A 20,256-nucleotide genomic window follows, 5' to 3' on the forward strand; every position below is an offset into this window, starting at 1 on the left:
GTTGCGCTAAAAATATTGTGTGCCAGTTTAAACACAGTCATGTATAATTTTTCTAAGGGAACGTTTCTACGTCTCCGAGGATTGTCTGGTTGAAGGCATATCCGAAACTCATCGGTGAAGAGAATGTGATGCCAATTCTTGGTGTTGCATTCGGCATGTTGTTGGGCCCATCTGTACCGCGCTGCATGGTGTCGTGGTTGCAAAGATGGACCTCGCCAAGGATGTTGGGAGTGAAATTGCGCATCACGCAGGCTATTGCGCACAGTTTTCGTCGTAACACGACGTCCTGTGACTGCACGAAAAGCATTATTCAACGTGGTGGTGTAGCTGTCACGGTTCCTCCGAGCAATAATCGGTAGGTAGTGGTCATCCACTGCAGTAGCAGTCCTTGGGCGGTATGAACGAGGCATCTCATCGACAGTTCCTGTCTCTCTGTATCTCCTCCATGTCGGAACAACATCGCTTTGGTTCACGCCGAGACGCCTGGACACTTCCCTTGATGAGAGCCCTTCCGGCACAAAGTAACAATGCGGACGCCATTGAACCGCGGTGTTCAACATCTAGGTATGGTTGAACTACAGGCAACACGTGCCGTGTACGTCCTTCCTGGTGGAGTGACTGGAGATGATCGGCTGTGGGACCCCCTCAATCTAATAGCCGCTTCTCATGCATGGTTGTCTACATCTTTGTGTGGGTTTAGTGATATCCTCGAACAGTCAAAGGGACTGTGTCTGCGATACAATATCCACAGTTAACGTCTATCTTCAGGAGTTCTGAAAAACAGAGTGATACAAAACTTTTTTTGATGTTTGTATATGGGAAATAGACGTGCAGCTGTTCAGCAGCTGACCGCCCAGATGAAACGAGTGGCTACCATCAGTCTCTCTTGAACGTCCGTTCAGCGAATGTTGCTGCCTTCATATGGACTTCCACAACTGACGCCTAGTTCATGCATCCTCGCAGGTTGCACGTCGGTGAGGCAACTGGACGTCCACTGACTGGTGACAGGTGGCCTTTACAGGTGAAATACTTTTTATGCTCCATCATACAAATTGCCGCTGGTGTATAAGGCGTGATATGCCTGAAAGCAAACACCGTACAACAATAGTCGGAAGTGTCCAGGCCAAAGGAAAGAGCGGTATGGTCTGTGGAATATTTCTGTGGTATTCCCTGGAAAGCACAGTGGGCCAACATAACTACGCATCTATCCATGTGGACCATGATCACCCCTACATGGAGTTGGTTTTTCCTTGGCATGGTGACATCTACTACCTGGCTCACAGTGTGCATGCGTGCTTTGGGAAGAACCAGGATGAGCTTATCACGTTCTCCTGGTAAACAAACTCCGGATTTAAACTCAATCTAGAATCTGTGAAACTACCTCGATCGCGCTGTTCACGTCATGGATCCCCAACTGAGAAACCTAGCGCAGCTGTCCATGGCTCTACAGTCAGTATGGCCCCACATCTCTCTCTGCACCTTTCTTTCAGGACCTCATCCACTCAGTCAGTCACTGTAGCTTTCCCTGTGATTTATTGGTAGCATATTTCTTAAATTTCGTGACGTTTTTTATTTTCTTTTCTTTTTTTAATCAAGAGGTTTAACGACGCGTTTTTAACTGTAAGTGTGAATCCTTGCAGACTGTAGCGCAGTTTTTATTTCTGCGGAACAACCAGCTACACAGCTCATTAAAGCGTCCCAGTCCATTTGTGACACATCCGGAGGGTAGCTGGTTGTACTTCTAGTTTTCTGTCTCCTTCTATAGTTTACTTCTTCAGTAAGTCTTGCTAGCATGGGTAGGACGCATGCATGTTGCATGCGGACGTAGGAGGATCGGGCTGCAGTTCATGAAAAGGGCTTATAGCTATGGTCAGCCATCTTGGATGGAGGAGAACCTGGCATGTTAGGGCATCCCAGACGTCGCTTATTTTGCCCGAAGGTTCTGCTGCCGCAGCAGCTCCTAGTCTACGCGACAGCAGGGTGGGTGGCTGACAGTAACACAGTCACGTCGCTCGAGGCGGAGGGCAAGTTTGGGGGCTGATCATCTGACCCTGCCTATTCGCCCTGTGAGTGAACAGGCGGTCGTTCCTTCACCAAAGTCTGTGAAGGCACACGTGGGTAGGGGCTTTCTAGTTCATGGGAGCTCCAACGTTACTTGGGCTATGGAGCTCCTTAGGAAGACAGCATTCAGGGCTGGAAAGAAAGCCAATGTGCACTCGCTATGTCTCCCAGAGAGCCTCATTCGAGATGGAGGTGGCCTTGCCTGTGCTATCAGGTGTGCAGGATGCAGTCACCTGCAAGCTGTGGCTCACAACGGCACCGACGATGCTTGTTGCACTGGACCTGAGGCCATCCTCAGTTCATACGGGTGGCTGGTGGAGGTAGTGAATGCTGCGGGCCTTGTGCGTGCGGTGCAAGTGGACTTCACGATCTACAGGATTGCTTCCAGAGTTGATCTGGGTCATTTGGTTTGGAACCCAGTGGATAGCTTTAACCAAAGACTTCGTCGACTCTGTGACAATCATAGCTGCAGATTTCTAAACCTGCGTTACTGGGTGGGGATTTTGAAGGGCTCCTTGTGATAGGTCAGGTATGGACTACACAAAGGAAGCAGCTGCTTGGGTAGGAGAGTACTTGTGGAGTGTATATGTGGGTCTTTAAAGCTAGGCGGTAGTTTGAGGTACTCTGATGAACACTCGCTAGTCCATACGCAGAAAGGGAAGTCAGATCACTCTCAGAGTGACGACACTTCGACTGTTAAAATTTTGTCAGTAATTTGTAGAACTGTTCGTAACGTAGTTTCCGAATTTACTGCCATACAGGAAAGTTTTCACGCTCAGCTTATTCTTGGGACTGAGAGTTGGCTGAAACGCGAAGTGGAAGGCTCTGAGATTTTGAGCGGGTCATGATGCATATATCGGAAAGACAGATTAGACGCTATAGGAGGAGAATTGACAAAAATATTGACTCTATTGCGGTCGAAGATGAGTGTGACAGTGATGTTACATGGTCGCAGAGCACAGGTCTAGGTGAAACCAATTTAATCGTTAGGTGTTTTTACCGGCCTCCCAATTCCGCTGTGACATGTAGAGTCCTTCAAAGGAAGTCTAGGTCAGTAACGCGTAAATACCCAGATCATGCCATACTAGTTGGAGACGACTTTAACATACCGAGTACAGACTGAGACGTCTATGGATTCATTGCAGGGGTTACAGACAGACGGTCTTGTGAAGTACATTTTGTAAGGGGTCCATAGGCCCTTACTATAACTTTGCACTTGGCACAGGTCGATAGGACGAACAATCGATTGCGACGTGTTGAGAGAGCGAGTTTCGAGTTGTGCCAGTGTGGTTGGCGGGTTTATGTGTGTGAAGGTCATTGTTGAAATACGTGCTTTAACGAAGAATGGTGTCGCCATCGCCGTGGTTAGACCCCTATGTAATAGATTAATACCGGGAAAGTGAAGAAGTATCATTACGAAAGTGATGAGTGACGTTACTAGTGTCGATATTTGGTTTCGCGTCTACCGCGCCGGCCTAACCTTGGATTGCAGTGTTGGATGCAGTGATGGATTAGCGTGTGACGATAATGGAAAATGAAGAAAGGCTGTGTTGAGATTAGCCGTAATGAGATATGTATGACGAAGGCAGTGGCTGTCTCCTTTTCTGTGTTTTGAGAAGAATATAAGTTCGTAATTAGTAAAACTGTGTTGGTGTTCCTCATTACCAGACATTCAGTATTATAGTATTGAACAGGAAACTGGAAAGTAACAACTTCTGTAGCAGTCAATTCCGATTACCAGCCCCATTAGGTTCACGGTCATGTTAATAATAAATATTGGACTGCTATTCGATCAGATCAGGTCGGGATAAAAACGGAGGTGTTACAATTTGAACACATTTTCTAAAATCTGCATTGAGCAGCTAATTCGGAAGCCTACAAGCAATGGAAATATCTTACACCTTGTAGCTGCAAATAGGTCGGAACTTGTCGACTATGTGGGCATAGAAATTGGGACTTAAAATTTATAATATAACAAAAATTAGAGTGCATTAATGCACTTTGCAAGTCATCTGACAAGATTTATCACAAAAAACTATTTTTAAATTCAACTCTTTGTGTTGTAAGAGTTACAGAATTAGTATGTTTAATAATGTTATGTAGTTAGACATAAAACATTTTACTCACGTAAAAATAAAAGTGACTAACGTGTTTTCAAACTCAAATTTGACTATTCAGTGTATTACAGTTGTCATCTTCAAAAAAAAAATTCAGATACGTCTTTGAAAATAAGTAAGTTCCTGATTTTTTTCTATAGTGAAAAATTTTTGAATTAGATAAAGTGTCTTAGAAATTTAATAAGATTTTTTGTACTTTGTTACATTATCAAATGTTACCTATTGTTGTATTTACTATAAGTTCATGATATTATTATGTTTAAAGTATAAGATCAGTTACTTCACTGTTGGAGTGTATCCGTTAGTAAACTAAAAGAGTCTCTATCTTGTACATTACTACATCATTGTGAAATTTTTGGGCATCCTCCAAGGGCTCATGTAACCTTACACTTCCATCGTTATTAGACCTCATTTCTGACACAATATTACTTAACATGTTAGTCTCCTTGCTCTTACTTCTGTTATTCTCTATCTTGCATTGGACTACATTCTCTACCTTTGTAACAGCTAATCAACTATGTGTCAGTTAGATTACAGAAAGAGAAAAGGAATATCCAAATTGAAGTATGGTAGAAGCAAGTCATGAATAACAGGCTACAGTACAACAGCGAAACCTTTACTCACAAATTGAGTGAAATACCTCAGTCAGCTCAATCAAGACACAAATCCCAACTAAAAGCAAAATAACTTTATAAATTCAACATCACATAAATAATATACCTAGCACAGTAGTAAGAGGACACAAATCAGGATTCGGGACAGGAGTATCAACCAATTAAACTTCTTCAGAATCTACAATCTATTCAAAAATTTGTACAACTGAACTCAAAATCACACAAATTCCTTAATGCTAATATATTGATCGACCACATGGGGGTGGGGGGGTGGAGGGGGGGGGGGGGGTTGGGAGGGAAGGGGGCTTCTTACAATCTTAAAATTTTCTAAGCTCAGCATAACTCAATTTTTTAACATCTTCAAACACTCGTTCAGTTGTAATCAGATCACAATATTCCTGAATAATGCACATAGAATACAAGAAAAAGCAAATCGGAATAGGCCTCCTTGAATCTTCAGTACCAAACCCACTACAACACTACAAAGAAAACATAAGACATACGGTAGTGCCTCTAAGAACAACATAACTATCCACACCGTAATGTACTACACAACATCATTAACAAATCCTTGATAAGAGTACATGCATATTAGAAAGTCAACAGATATTAATACCTCATGTAAAGCACTATTAATACATCCAGACAAGGAAGTCAATGATCTTATTTACAGAGTACAAACATATGATAATTTCGCACAAAAATTACCAAGATTCCTACTTAAATCTTCAGAAGATTGAAATTATAGTCACCAAAAAGAAATCCCTTCTCACACACAAGCAATATACAAAATATGAGGTCACTTAACATGGATCTGGAGTCATTGTATAATCTCATCTAAAATACATGAGTAAAATGATGGTGCTATATTTTTTCAATATCTGGATTCCTACCCAATGCATTAGACCTAAGTTGCAACACTGTGTTACACTGTCTTTTTCTAAAATTAGTTGGCGGTTGTGCTTTTCTACTTTTAAAGCAATTTCCCCTGCAATAAAAGTAGGAATCAGAGCGATATGACTATTTTCACTCACAATCAGATCATCTTAACCTGTTTTATGTCCTCCATTTCATCATCATCATCATCATCCACTTCCTGTTTTGAACTCGTGCCATCAGCACTTTCTGTCCTGTAATCTGACTCAATATCGCTGTCGTCCAAAACTTTATTAATCAATTAAAGGATACTGAAAATATTAATCATAATGTATTACACCAGATTATTCACAGTAAACGTGAAATGTTGATAAACACATCTCACGAATAATAATCACGCAACTGATAAGCTTCTGCTAGACGTTTCGACGATTTTACTGCTGATTTGCTGAATGTCAAATATTGCGATCGGTACCCCACTTTCAGAGCTAGAAATCACCACTCCAACTGAAAGGTACACAGAGGGAAAAGGTGATACGACTCTGGAAAATGAGGAGATGCCCACAAGAATGTTCGAGAACTCTCTCACAAACGTATGATACCAGTTAAGCGTTAAGTAATCAGTTTAAAATGTTAAACGTGGGGAATACATACTGCTTGACTATACTTTAAAATAAATAAATTGTTCACTGTAGGAATACCCCATGTGAGGAACATGCTTTTGTTGTCTGTATTGGTTCAATAATTACAAAAGAATATAAATAAGAAAGTATACACATTTGACTGTGATAATATATCTCCATCGCTTTGTCTATGAACTCAGACATGGCGAAGTATTCATAAATGAAGCAAAACGTATATTATGCATTTGACTGCGATAATAATAACATCTCTATCGATTTTTCTGTGAGTCTACGGAAAAGTCAAGGCACTGATGAATGAGCAATGACTATGACTGTGATAATCATGATATCTGAACTGATTTGTCTATGCATCTACAGGAAAATTGAAGTGAGAAAATGTGCATTATGCACCTGACTACAATAACAGTAGATCTGTTGTTCTGTCTACAAATTGAAAGAAAAGTTGAAGCATGGGAGCATTTATTCTCAAAGACCCAAACTGTGTTCCACACCTGACATGTGGTCACAACTATCCAGAATTACCTTGACGAAGGTTAAAATCATGAGAAACACGGACAACGTCTTACTGCTGCAGGAGACTGTAGTAGGAGGAGGGCTGAGCGATAAAAAATAAGTTAATTAAAGAATAAACATGCCCTGGCATAGCCCTGTGTTGGTTATAGTCATGGACAGTGAGGAGATGTTACTGTGATTCCAGAAGAATCACTCATGTGACCGAAATTAATTTTTATGTGGTTCTTTATTGACCAGTAGTTACAGAGTAGAGCACAGATTGCGCTTCTCAACCAGAAAACGAAATCATTAATTACACTTGAGTCCACTGCCCAACACAATTCACAATATAAAAAGCGTCTCACCGAAATTACAAAAGAAAAACAGTAACAAAAATCTACAACAGTAGCATGTTTCTATTAACATTTCTGGACAAACAGTGGCGTAATACACGAATTAAAACAAGCATTGAAATACATGTGTTTTCTAACTACACATAATAAAATAATTTTATAGAAAATCCTGCAAAAAATTTACAGATTATCCTAACAAAATATCATCCGCAAGCTAGAATTTACTCGGTTATCTCTCTGAAAGAGGCTAGTCAGACTAGATACAAATGATGATGATGATGATGATGATGAACAAATATCGAATGGATACACTCAACCATGTGGCCACATCATGCAAAACCCCTTAGAGACTGGGAACTTGCCACATCGCAATTATTAAGAAAAATGATACATAAACGTACTCATGCAAAGCCACACGAATAAAAAAATCAGTTAAGAGTGATAGCAGAATTACCTGCTGCAATGTACTTTACGCACAACGCAAGGCTAGAACAGCTAAAAGAAGCGCCAACAAGGCCACATAAGTCTATGTCCGCCTCCAGATACTGCCACCAAACCCCCTCCAGATCCTACTGGTAACGGAAAGCGTCTTTGTGGGCTGAACTTTCAGCCGACAAACAAAGAACTCACTTAAAAGTTACTGCTGTCACCTGCCCCCATATTGGCTCAGACATTATAGTGCAGGACAGGCAGGGATCAACTATCTTACTCATGAAACTTCCTGGCAGATTAAAACTGTGTGCCGGACCGAGACTCGAACTCGGTCCGGCACACAGTTTTAATCTCCCAGGAAGTTTCATATCAGCGCACACTCCGCTGTAGAGTGAAAATTTCATTCTATCTTACTCATCCTTGGTGATGCTACACACCAGTAAATTAGTGGATGAAACATATATGTTGTAGTACTGAAATGAGGCTAGCAGCCACATTTCAATCCACATTGCCTCAGAAAAACTTTTTCTTTGCTAGCTTCATAGATATGTTTTAGCAACATACATGCTTCTCATCTTTAGAAATGATATTCTTGATTCCATTCTTTAAGTTTACCAATTATAAGAGCTAAGCAAGATAAATTTGTGAGAGTTATCTCACATTTATTTTTACTCAATTTAAATGTCATGAGTCCATCTTCACCCACCATTTTAGTAATTTCGTTTTTCTTTTAGTTATGGCAAACTGGTCCCACTTACTAATTTCAGTTCTTTCTTATTCAGCGCTTTTCTTCCAAAATTATTTCTTCTTTTCGCTAGGTTTCTTGGAATACTTCTGATCTGAATACTTACAATCGAGAAACGTTTGTTTCTGCTGTGTGTTCATCTTTTAAGTTCTGTATTTGTGAACTTTTTTTAGCTCCTCAGCTGTAGAGTCTTGGTAATTTCTTACCCTGATGTAGTTTAACAAGTGTTTTGTAACCTATTTTCACTCGTTTTATGTCTAAACGTCTAAAATTTAACAGACTTCTTTCATTTTATTATTACTGCTATTTTCATATGTTTGAGTCATCTCTTCATCTTTTTTTTTTAATTTCCCGGGTGCTGTGCTTCTTATTAAACCTAAACGTTCTTCATGATTCTTCTTGTTTATCTAATTTATAGCCCAGTGCTACACACTACTTTTATATGGTCATTCTGGTTTCACTACTGTGGTATTATGCGTTACATTTGTGTTTCATGATGTGTAGCCATTATCGTAAATGCTTTTCGATATTCTACACACCCCTGTAATGCTCGACATTTTTTTAGGTTTCATACTACATAATTATTAAATGACCACTACTAAAAATTTGGGTGCATTTTTATGTAGGTGAAAATATATTATTCCTTGTGGAGTTTCTTACACCTTTTTAGTAGTTTTCAGTAGCTGTAAATATGTTTTGTACATCCATCCATAAGCCTGTAGAAGACTATTTGAGATTAGATACTACTGATAGCTGTTCTAAAAAGACCAAGAGACAGAGTGTAGTGTGGAAATTTTTACGATCTCGTGAACATAAAACTGTCACGTAAGAGTGCTGAAGTATTTCTGCATAGAAAGAATGGAAATGTGCACTGTTCGGCTAAAAGCTTCCGGGCACATTTAAACCACAGGTCGTTTGAAGTTGTCGTGTGTTTGTTCGCTACGCACGCTGCCCATAAAATGATGTTCTGCGAAAACATTAGCCGACACACAGCCTTTGAAACTGTGCATAAATTGTTTGTTCTGCTCGCCCTCGGCACGTTTAGATACAAGTTGCGCCATTTGCCTGAGCTGACCAATACTGCGCCGGCGCTGCATAACTGAATTGTTTCAGCTTTCAGAGAAAACAAACGCCACAGTGTCATTAATGTCGGGGCGACGTCGGACAACCAGCGCAACTGTTTGTCGCCGCTGCCTTGCCTCGTTATAAATTTATTCACCTGTGCTCTCGCCGCATGCCACTTTCACATCACACAAAGAAAACATTCACTCAGTGTGGCGCTCTGTTGACGCTGAACCCCATTTGAGCAAAAAAATAACTAAATTCAAATAATTTATTTGAAAAAGCGTGACCCTTTTATTTCAACGTTCTTTCATATCACTTTTCTGAATAGAATTTTGAGGCAAATATTTTACATATTCCTTCCCCGTCTGGAAGCGAGAAAGAGTTTCACTTCCATCGTAAAACAGCTGTTTAGTAGTTTGCAATCTATCACGCCTTCTATTATTGCCTACTTGCTCTTCTACGTTCAGCGAAAGTGTAATGTCCTTTTTCTGTGCCCACCCAGTAACCTTCACCATCAGAAAATGCGTATAGCGAAAGAAAATCCTCAGCCACTGTGTATAGCCGTGATTTTGTATGGGTCTAACGTTGTTTCTGCATAAGGAATTATATAGCCTATCAATTTAACCTTGAGTCTCACAAATTTTGATGTCTGTAGATTTGCTGTAACTGTTGCTTCCGAAAGTTTGTATGTGTTCTTTCGACCAAACCTAAATGCTCTTTCCATGTTAGGGTCGCTACTAATACATCATCAATGCTCAGTATTAACTTATCTAGCAAATCAAGCCCTAAGACAATGTCCAAGACAGTTATTAAAACACGTGGACTTACGTTTAAGCGGAATGACAATAAAAAATTGATAGCATCTTCCATCAAATATGAAAAGACTATATTTAGTGGATTCTTTTTATATGCTTATCTGCCGGTATGAACATCTCACATCGATGCTGGTGAGGTACTTAAGGCCATGAAACTTCAGCAAATGTTCATCTAACTTGCCTGGCCTAGCTTGTAAGGGAATAATAATTCTACTGAAAGCTCTTGCATCTAAAACTAGGTGAACATTTCCACCGGGCTAGTCATAGCTAGTAGAAAGATGCACTATTGTGACATTGAGGGCTGTATAATATTCCACTCAGACATCTACCATATTTCTTTAATGACGCACTCCATAGAATGGCAGTCCATAGAATGGAGTATGTATTCTGGCTGTGTATTTAACTGAGCCGACCTTCCATCTGAAACTGTATGTTTTAATAACGCTAGGCTTTTTTCAGATACATGTACACACTTAAGAAGCAATTTCTTTAATTCTACTTGTTGCGTAGGGTCAATAATTATAGACTGTACCTTCCCTGCTATAGTATGTACAGTAGTTTGAGCAGTTTTTTCACTATGGTTATGACATCATTTTGTAGTGGTCAGTTTATCATAATGGATTTACAGAGTTATACAAGTTGCCTCCATGCTACCCCACAGCTTGTGATTTTCATTTAATTTGTTAAACTTCCATTATGTGGTGGGATTCTTCTGCCACCATAATAATACTGATGACGGGTTTCTGTGGTTGTCAGTTTACTTAAGTGAAATGGTTTTCTACATGACCTTCACACAAGGGCATTTTATTTACAGTTGGGTGACTGTGTTTGTTATATCCTTGGTATTATCCTACCTCAACATGATTATAAACGTTTTGATATTTTTGACATCCATCTGTATGTTAATACCATCCAGTGCATTGCATTTGGAATGCCGAGTATTTCGTAATGGAAGTATCACTCGTTGTGTTGCAGGATTGACAAAAAACTGTTTTGATCTTACATGACTGTAAAATTTCGCATGCGGTGGAGTGGAATAAGCTTCACCACTATTGTTATTGCTACTATTGTTATATATATTTGTTGTGAACACCTGAATTTGTTCATTTTTCAGCACACAGTCATGTGATAAAATTGACTATAAATAAAGAGCTGCCCCACCTCCTTGGATATGTCCATGGGTGACAGACTTGCAAGATTTGTTTCGTTACTATAATTTCTACATTCAGTGTAAGGCTAATATTTTCGTTAATTGTGCTACAACAAAAGTCGGTGCATCTGGAATTGCAAGTTCTACAACAGTCTGCACCTGTTGTACACTACTAATTTGTGATGTAATTTAATCTTGGAACTCCAGTAAATATTTACATAATACAGTTGCAGCAGAGTTGAATTCACTTTTAACAACTCCTTCTGAAGCCTCTTTCTCAGATGAGACTTCGGTATCAGACAGTTGCACTAAATGTGATAGTTCTGAACCTAATTTTTTATTATGGTTAGTTGAGATCTCAGAGTACGTTACTTCTTGTTCAGATGACGTGCCATCCAGCTTAATCAATACTTGATTTACATTAGACGAAAACTCATTGCATTACTTGTTATTTGATTGCACTGAATCAACATTCCATTCATGTTAGATCACATTTCACTGTATTAAGTGGACATTTCATTACATTTAGTAGAGTCTAACTCAGCTGACATTTCGTTATATTTCGATGACATTTCATTAAACTGGTTTAACATCTGTTGAAAATGTGCTTTTATCATAGCCTCCACCTTATGATAAAATGTACTAAATTGATCTGGCGTACAGCTAAATGCTGTATTAATTTGATGATTATATGTCTTTGTTCCCATTTTGGTGGACTACCTATTTTCATTCTAACATATAAGATGACATAACGCACATGTGTAAAACCACATATTTCAATTTAATATCAACATAAAAATAACAGTATTTTTGAGCATGAATGTTCTAGAAAGAAACATTAATTGATTGACACAATAAACAAGCGCCAAACCATTGCAGCCTTTCGTGATGCCAAGTGAACCAAGTTCTGAAAAATAAATACACTATTATTAAAATTAAGTACTAAAAAAGTGGAATTAATTCAATACCAAACGAAACTGGGCAATTAATGATCATATCTGTAGAGCAAAATCTACTACATGAATAAGCAAAGGAGACTGAACAATGTAACGAAGTTGCCGTTGCCTTTTGTATTGTGTCATAACATAGATCACTCTTTACAATTTTTTTTATTCTGTTTATTCGTGTGATCTGATTACTTGACTTCCTTTTTAAAAAAATCTTGATCTCTTCAACTTACAAATTTTTCTTCCATGGTTCGTCGATTTTATGCTACATGAAACAACACCAAGAAGTTCTTAAGAATATAATGACAATAAAATTCATATGCAAAATATATAAAAGGTTTTGTCCTTTCATTATGTCTCAAGTGAAATGGATCCCTGAAATCAAGTTAAAAGAAAATGATGTGACTGTTCAAAGTTGACAGTTTGAGTGACTGGACACATTACGTAGATGACGAGAAAGAAAAAGCATTTTGCTGCTGACCTCAATGAGACGGCGTAAAAGAGTTTTTAATATCATATATGTATTTTCATATCTTCGTACTTCTCAAAGCTGTTGGCTGCAGCTGGCAAATAGTGAGCTTTGTGAGGCCTGCTGTCCATGTAATTCTTACGGTTTACGCCAAAAGAAAGAAAAATAGTTTTGCGTGAAGATACTGGTTGTAATGGGACTTCGTTAATTTTATGCACTGTAGGCTTGAATGAGGTATACAGTAACTTTGAAACGACAGCACGCTTGTGGTATGCGATGTTAACGTCACCAAACTAACCACTTTTAAGTGGATTAATACGTTGAAATCACGTAAAATATTTATAATTATCAGTGCAGGATATTAGTTAGTCTTCTACTAAATAAAACAGAATGTAATTTTCAATAAATTTTAATTGATTCATTATCGGACACGGTAATCCAGAGGCTAAAAAGAAAGAGATAACATGTATTCAAGACAAATGCTAGGAAAAGAGTTGTACATCAACTTGTACATCAATTTTTAAAACAGTTTATTCACGAAACTCACACAGTCAGTAATGCACAAGCTAGAGATGTACTGTCTGCAGGACGATTACGTCTTCGTCTTTAAATTACATTATAATGATTTACAGCAGCATCCGAATATATTCATTGTCAGTTGGCTGCCAAAAATTTTACCTATATTTAATTCACATAAATGCTCTCAAAATAAGCAGCCTTAAAATGAAAGTTTATGTACCCTTAGTGGTTAACTTATCTCCACCTACACTTCAGACTAATGAAGCTACTTATAATGTTATCGGAACTTAGTTGTCTTAAGGTACTCCTTTCAGCACTGAGCGAAACCAAAGTTTTTGAGCCTCTCTTTTACCGTGCAAATCTGAAGTCTATTTTCCACAACCATTGGTTTTGAAGAAGAACTTTTTCCACAAATGTTTGTGGTTATAAGTAAGAGATACATTATTAGAGAGATGACAATATTAGTAAACAAATTTTACATTTCATGTACCCTTGTTGGAATGAAATAAGGTTCGGAAGAATTCTGGTTTTTGCGAAAATTACCTCATTTCAAACAGCAAACACTCCGTTATTCATTCTTACGAAAACCTTAACGGTTTTGCCAACTGAAGTGCCTCACCTTTGACCAAGTGCCACTGGGAATTTTATGGGATGGAGACACATCAATGTCTTTTACTTTTTATGTGGAACTAGCACTGTAGTAATAAAACAGACATTTTTTGTCATTTTTATTATGGACTGGCGCTTTGTGATATGGACCACAGGTTGCAGACTAGATAGCCTGATCTTAAATGCGGCCCTGATGATGGCTTACATTTTTAAATGCAGTAATGTGCTAAGATCGAGTATCATACGATGTTCCCCTTCACTGTATGCTCACCATTGTTAATTATTCTTTCATACGTTTACTTTTCTTGCATGCTAGGACAACATCGTACATTTACACTCTTTCTTGTGTTCCTCAGGATTCTTCATATAAATATGTGTCTAGGAGCAGCCTTCCTCACCTCTAGATTTCTGTGGTTATTCCACTTCAAATCGCTTCGGGCACATCAGTTTGTGACTGATTTTAAGGACTGACGCCCGATCATGTTGAAAGTTTTCTGTCAAATTCTCAACTTTCAGTATTGACTTCCTATCGCTGTTTCTTAGATTGGATTTACCTTGAAAAATTACATTCTGTACCAAGCTATCGAGGTCTGAAAACATAACTGTCTTTCACTACGCTCAGTAGCATGCTTGTAAGATGCTCCTTCAGCGAGGCAGTAAGAGTAGAGAATGCTTTGGCTTGAGTGTACAAAGCAAGTCTGATCAGTGGTTGATGCTCGACAGCTGGTAGTACGCTGTCATAGTCGAGTCGTATGTAGAATTGAAGTCAGAGGCTCTCGTGCAGAGGTAGACGTCGTGCTATAAATGTGTGCTTATTTTCTAACTCACATTACAACGTTGAGTGTAGCGTAATTCCCAATACTTGTAGAACTTTAATGCGCACTTTTAAGTTGTGATAATACGTTCGTGGCATTGTGACGTGTGTAACCTTGGAAACACGCTACATAACCGGGTTTATACTTATCTATCCGAATATTAGGGCATCTGAGCTCATCGCATTCCTGCTTAAAAATCACTTCTTAATACTTTCAGATGTACATTCACTTCCTTACACTTAAATATTGCATCTGTTGTGATTCTTTGTTCCATGTGTTTCACCCACTCAATGGTAGCTTCGTTCATGCTTTAAATACAATCATATATTCTCCTGAAATACTCGCAACTTCATTCATGATCCCTTGACATTAACTTCAAATTCTGGTGTGTTAACAGCCGAGCCGCACTTTACAACCGACACTGGACTATTTCAGTGCAATGTTCATTCCACCACCAGCTGAGGCAATAACCTCCTCGCACTATGGTCGCGACAAATATCTACATATTTCAAATAACTGTGGTGAGCGATACCATCAGTTAACTCTCGTTGAGTGGTTGACAGAATAGACTGCATGGCACCTATTAACGTTGCGGAAGAGGCCGGCTGCTCTTCACACTATTCACAATATAATCGGCTGTGTCTTTGAATATTCATATGTCTACTTAGTAATGCTAGGATAACAGCCTAGATCAAACTTTACCGTAGCACATACTTCGGCTATAAGCTAAATTACTTACATATTGTTAATGTTAGGCCATATGCCTGTCTCTACTGAATTCAGTCCAGTTTCTCTTTTATGCCCATTATTAGTACGTTGTGCAAAGAAAGTTTCGCTTTCTCTTGTGTCATATGTTCCCAGTGGGTATAGTTATATAGCGTTATCATACGATTTCATTGGTCTAAATTTTCTCTTCACATTGGGTGTTTTTTCGGATACGCTTTTGTAAGGCTTCTAGCTTATTTTTGATATTCAAGAAGAAATGTAAGATCCATTTTCATTCGATGTGTCATACTTCAAAACTGTATAATGGATATTTTTCCAAACGGAATTTTTCAGTGGTCGACATAATACGCTGCGCAGGTTATGGGTATACGCAATGTGATCTTTGATGGCTAGTAGCTTTGTGATTGCTGTATCATTCACATACAAGCCAGTGAGTGAGCGAGGTTTTGGTCCACCACTGAGTATACCGAATGTTTTAGCTTTTGTATATCTAGGACATTCTAAGTTTGTATAAATACTAGCATTCTGGAATATTTGATGTTTGTATAAATAATTTCACTCCCCGCTCACGATATCATTTCTATTCTGACTGCACATTCGTATCGGAAATAGATGTGCTTTTAGTTCTAAGTGTTGTGCTTCATAAACGACTTTGCCTTCGGATTTGGCCTGAATTGTTGTTTCAACGTGACATTATTTAAGAGATGTCATTAATTTATTTAATAGATGATTTCAGTTCGTTTTACCAGAATTGCTATTCGTAATGATCATGTAAGACTACGAAACAACATGATTGAAACACTTATTTCTCATTCTCTACATAGTCTTTAATCGTGTTCTACTGTAGCCCCAGTTTAACGGATAAGATAGCCCTTCAGCTACTCAAAATGTCCAGTGGCTCAAACAGTAGTCCCTGTTACAATAATAGAGTAAAGAGTTAGCTTTAAAAAAATATCTAGAACCTGCTAAATACTTCTACTGTCGAGTAATTTCCAGATCTAGCTCACGTATTTCCATTTTAAAAATGTATATTTTGTTTTAAAATACATGGAAAATTAAGAGGAATGAATATTTTTTCTTATTATACTAGCCATTATTATAAAAAAATTATATTTTTTCTGAAAGAGGTGAACGTAAAAAATACATTCACATTTTCTCTGAAAAAAAGTGGAAGTAGATACCGTTTGAGAGTTCTGTCTCAGTTCCCAATGAAAATAAAACATTCAATGTTTTTCAGAATAAACAATAGTATTTTCTACAACACAGTTTTCGAAACCCAAACGTTTAAAAATTTAATATGAAACCGAATAAAGTTATTTAGTTATTTACCTAAAATTTTATCGTTAATATTCCTTTTATTCAGACACTGACTACACTCATTTAAATTAGAAGTTCTATATCATTAAAATTATTTTCAAAAACTGCAAAACAACCCCTATATTGTTCTCAACACAAATTGTTTGTTTTTCGGACTCCTCTGACGCTATGTACACAGTGCTGCACGAAGACCTGTTTCTGAATTAACAGAAACGCTTCATATTTCGGGCCGTTATGAAATACATAGGCGAGGGTTGCCTTGACCAAATATTAAGTTCATCACAACCATTCAAGGCACCTTCACATATTCGTTCCCCGCAATTCATAGCAGACAACATTGTCAATAGATGTGGCTCAGCACGGGCGAAACTACTTCGTACATTTGGCTTGGGTTTGAAAAACTCATTTTACTAAGGTTTGAAGCTCCTAATTGTGTTTGCATAAGCCTGATTTCCAAGACAACCCAGTTTTTACTTCGCACGGGTAATCAGATCGATTTCTCCTATCAAAATCTTTACTCTGAATTGCTCCGGATAAAATTATCTCTCTAAGACCATTGAAAGCTTTCCCCTCCTTGCACAGGGCATTCAAAATACCATGTAAGTCGAGTCATAGACAAGTCAATAAATTAGCCGAATATACCGCTCAATGGATCAGTGTTAAATTTTCGGTTTCACGTGTTCCCTGAACTGACCTGATCACTTCTCTATTATGACATTAAGCAGCACTCTACAACTGACTCAGCCATCTGACCAACTCCGGATCAAATTCTCTGCGTGACTACCATTAAGTGCGCACTAAAAAGTGACCAGCCATTAAAAGCCGACAAAAGAACAAGACTATTAATTATAATTAAGTACACTGAGGTGTCAAGATTCATCGGATACATCCTAATATCGTGTTGGACTTCCTTTTGCCCGACATTGTGCAGCAAGTCGACGTGGCATGGACTCAACCAGTCGTTGGAAGTTCCCTGCAGAAAAGATCTATTTTTTTTTTTTTTTTTTTTTTTTTGAGCAGTGCTGCTTCTGTAGCCAGCAGTAATTGCAAAAGTGTTGCCGGAGCACAATTTTGTGCATGAACTGACCTCTCGATTATGTCCCACAAATGTTCGATAGGATTCACGTCGGGGGATCTGGCCAAAAAAACCATTCTCTTGAAATGTCCAGAATCTTTTTCAAGTCAGTCGTGATCATTTGTGGCCCGTGACATGGTGCATTGTTATCCATAAAAATTCCATTATTGTTTGGGAACATAACGTCCTTGAATGGCTGCAAATGGTCTCCAAGTATCCAAACATCCTGAGGAGGCAGTTCATTCCGTGTGAACAGGCCCACACCGTTATTGAGCCACCACAAGGTTGTACAATGCCCTTTTGACAACTGGAGTCCGTGGCCACCTGAGGTTTGCGTCACACACGAAACCTCCTGTCAGCTCTTACCAACTGAAATTTGAACTCGTATGACCATGCCAGGGTTTTCCAGTCGTCTAGGATCCAACTGATATGGTCATGAGGCCAGGAGAGACGCCACAGTTGATATCGTGCTGTTAGCAAAGGCATTCCCGTTAGTTGTGTGCTGCCGTAGCCCATTAACGCCAAATTTCGCCACGCTGTCATAACGTATTCGTTCGTTGTACCTCCCGTATTGATGTCTGAGGTTATTTCACGCAGTGTTGCTTGTGTGTTAGCACTGACAACACTGCGCAAACGCCGCTGTTCTCGGTCGTTAAGTGAAGGACGTCGACCCCTGCGTTGTTCGTGGTGAGAGGTAATGCCTGAAATTTGATATTCGCGGCACAATTGGCATAGTGGATCGCGGAATATTGAATTTCGTAACGATTTCCGAAATGTTATCCCCCATGCGACTACCTCCAACTACCATTCCGCGTTTCAAGTCTTTTAATTCGCAATATGCGGCAATAATCATGTCGGAAACCTTTTCACGGGGACCATCTGAGTGCAAATGACAGCTTCGCCAATGCAGTGCCTTTTAATACGTTATGTACGCGACACTACCGCCATCTGTATAAATGCATATCGTTATCCCATGACTTTTGTAACCTGAGTGTTTATTGTAGTGGATGGACGTCGGGGAATCGTATGGTGACCTCATTCTTTCTTTCTGTAGTCCCTTTACAGAGTTTCCGCGGTGCTGGCTACAATCAGCAGTGGAATTTGATAGATTCTCTCTGCTTTTTATGTACCGATGCCTATATTTTGTACAAAAGGCTTATGTCAGGTAGTATTTATGTATAACTGGCCACTCATTGTTGATCTTTAACTAAAATTGTGTGACTAATTTCCCTGTGCACCAGCCACACCTTTTTGGCACGTCACAAAATCCATCATCCACACATGAAGATCATCTGTTTTAAATAGCCGGCCCGAGTGACCGAGCGGTTCTAGGCGCTTCAGTCTGAAACCGCGCGACCGCTACGGTCGCAGGTTCGAATCCTGCCTTGGGCATGGATGTGTGTGATGTCCTTAGGTTGGTTAGGTTTAAGTAGTTCTAAGGTCTAGGGGACTGATGACCTCAGATGTTAAGTCTCATAGTGCTCAGAGCCATTTGAACCATTTTTTGTTTTGTTTTAGCTAGTACCATATTTTGTCTTCTGACCTTTTAATACGTAGTTTAATTACGATGAATTCAGTTCGTTGTCCAGCTGAAGGGCAGTTAATTTCTACTGCCTGCCCTTGCCCCTGCATAAATAATTTGTTTGGTATTCCCTGACGAAGACTGCGACTACCCCTCACTGTTCTATCAGCTTGAAGATTCGGTAAGAGCAGCTCGGCTTTCTTTTCTCCCCTGTTTCCCCTCCCCCCCCCCCTTTCCGAGACTCCGATGCCGTGTGGCGGCGTTTAATTTGCGGCTAATCAGGGGAGAGCCGCCAAGTGGCCGGCGGTGTTGTCCGTTTGTCGCCGTAATGGCCGCCCCTCCCCCCCACCCCTACCTTCTCCCAGCGCGGGGACTCCCCTTCTGAAGCTGCGAGGGAGATAAGACCAGGCCGGCCAACCTTGGAAAAAGAACGTGCCAGCACCTGCAGCCTCCCGGCTTCTCCCCCCTTCCGTCGCCCCACAGATTACTCAGCAGGGCGTGCGCCCCAGGCGACCTCCAGCCGGAGGCAGCCATTTGTCCGGACAACAGCAGATCCCGCTGCGCTGTTCCTTCGCCGACCACGATTCTCTCCCGTCTGACCCTCTTTGTCTCTAGCCACCCTAGCTGATATCACCTGCCGTACATTAGGGGTGGGTTTTGGTGCTGTGCAGCCTCTCAGTAGCCTCAGGAGCAGAGAATACATCTCCGTATACTGTCTAGTCGAGGTCTGCGCACTAACAAACTATAAAATAGTGGAAGCTTACGAAAAATGCTAACAATATACACTGTCGTTTGCCAGTGGAAACGGAACATGATGTGACAGTTATCGCCTGTACAGAACACACTGTCATCCCCACAGCAGTAGACTTTGTATGAACTTTTATTACTAAAAT

Source organism: Schistocerca piceifrons, chromosome 4 (assembly GCF_021461385.2).
Source record: "Schistocerca piceifrons isolate TAMUIC-IGC-003096 chromosome 4, iqSchPice1.1, whole genome shotgun sequence".
Classification (NCBI taxonomy): Eukaryota; Metazoa; Arthropoda; class Insecta; order Orthoptera; family Acrididae; genus Schistocerca; species Schistocerca piceifrons.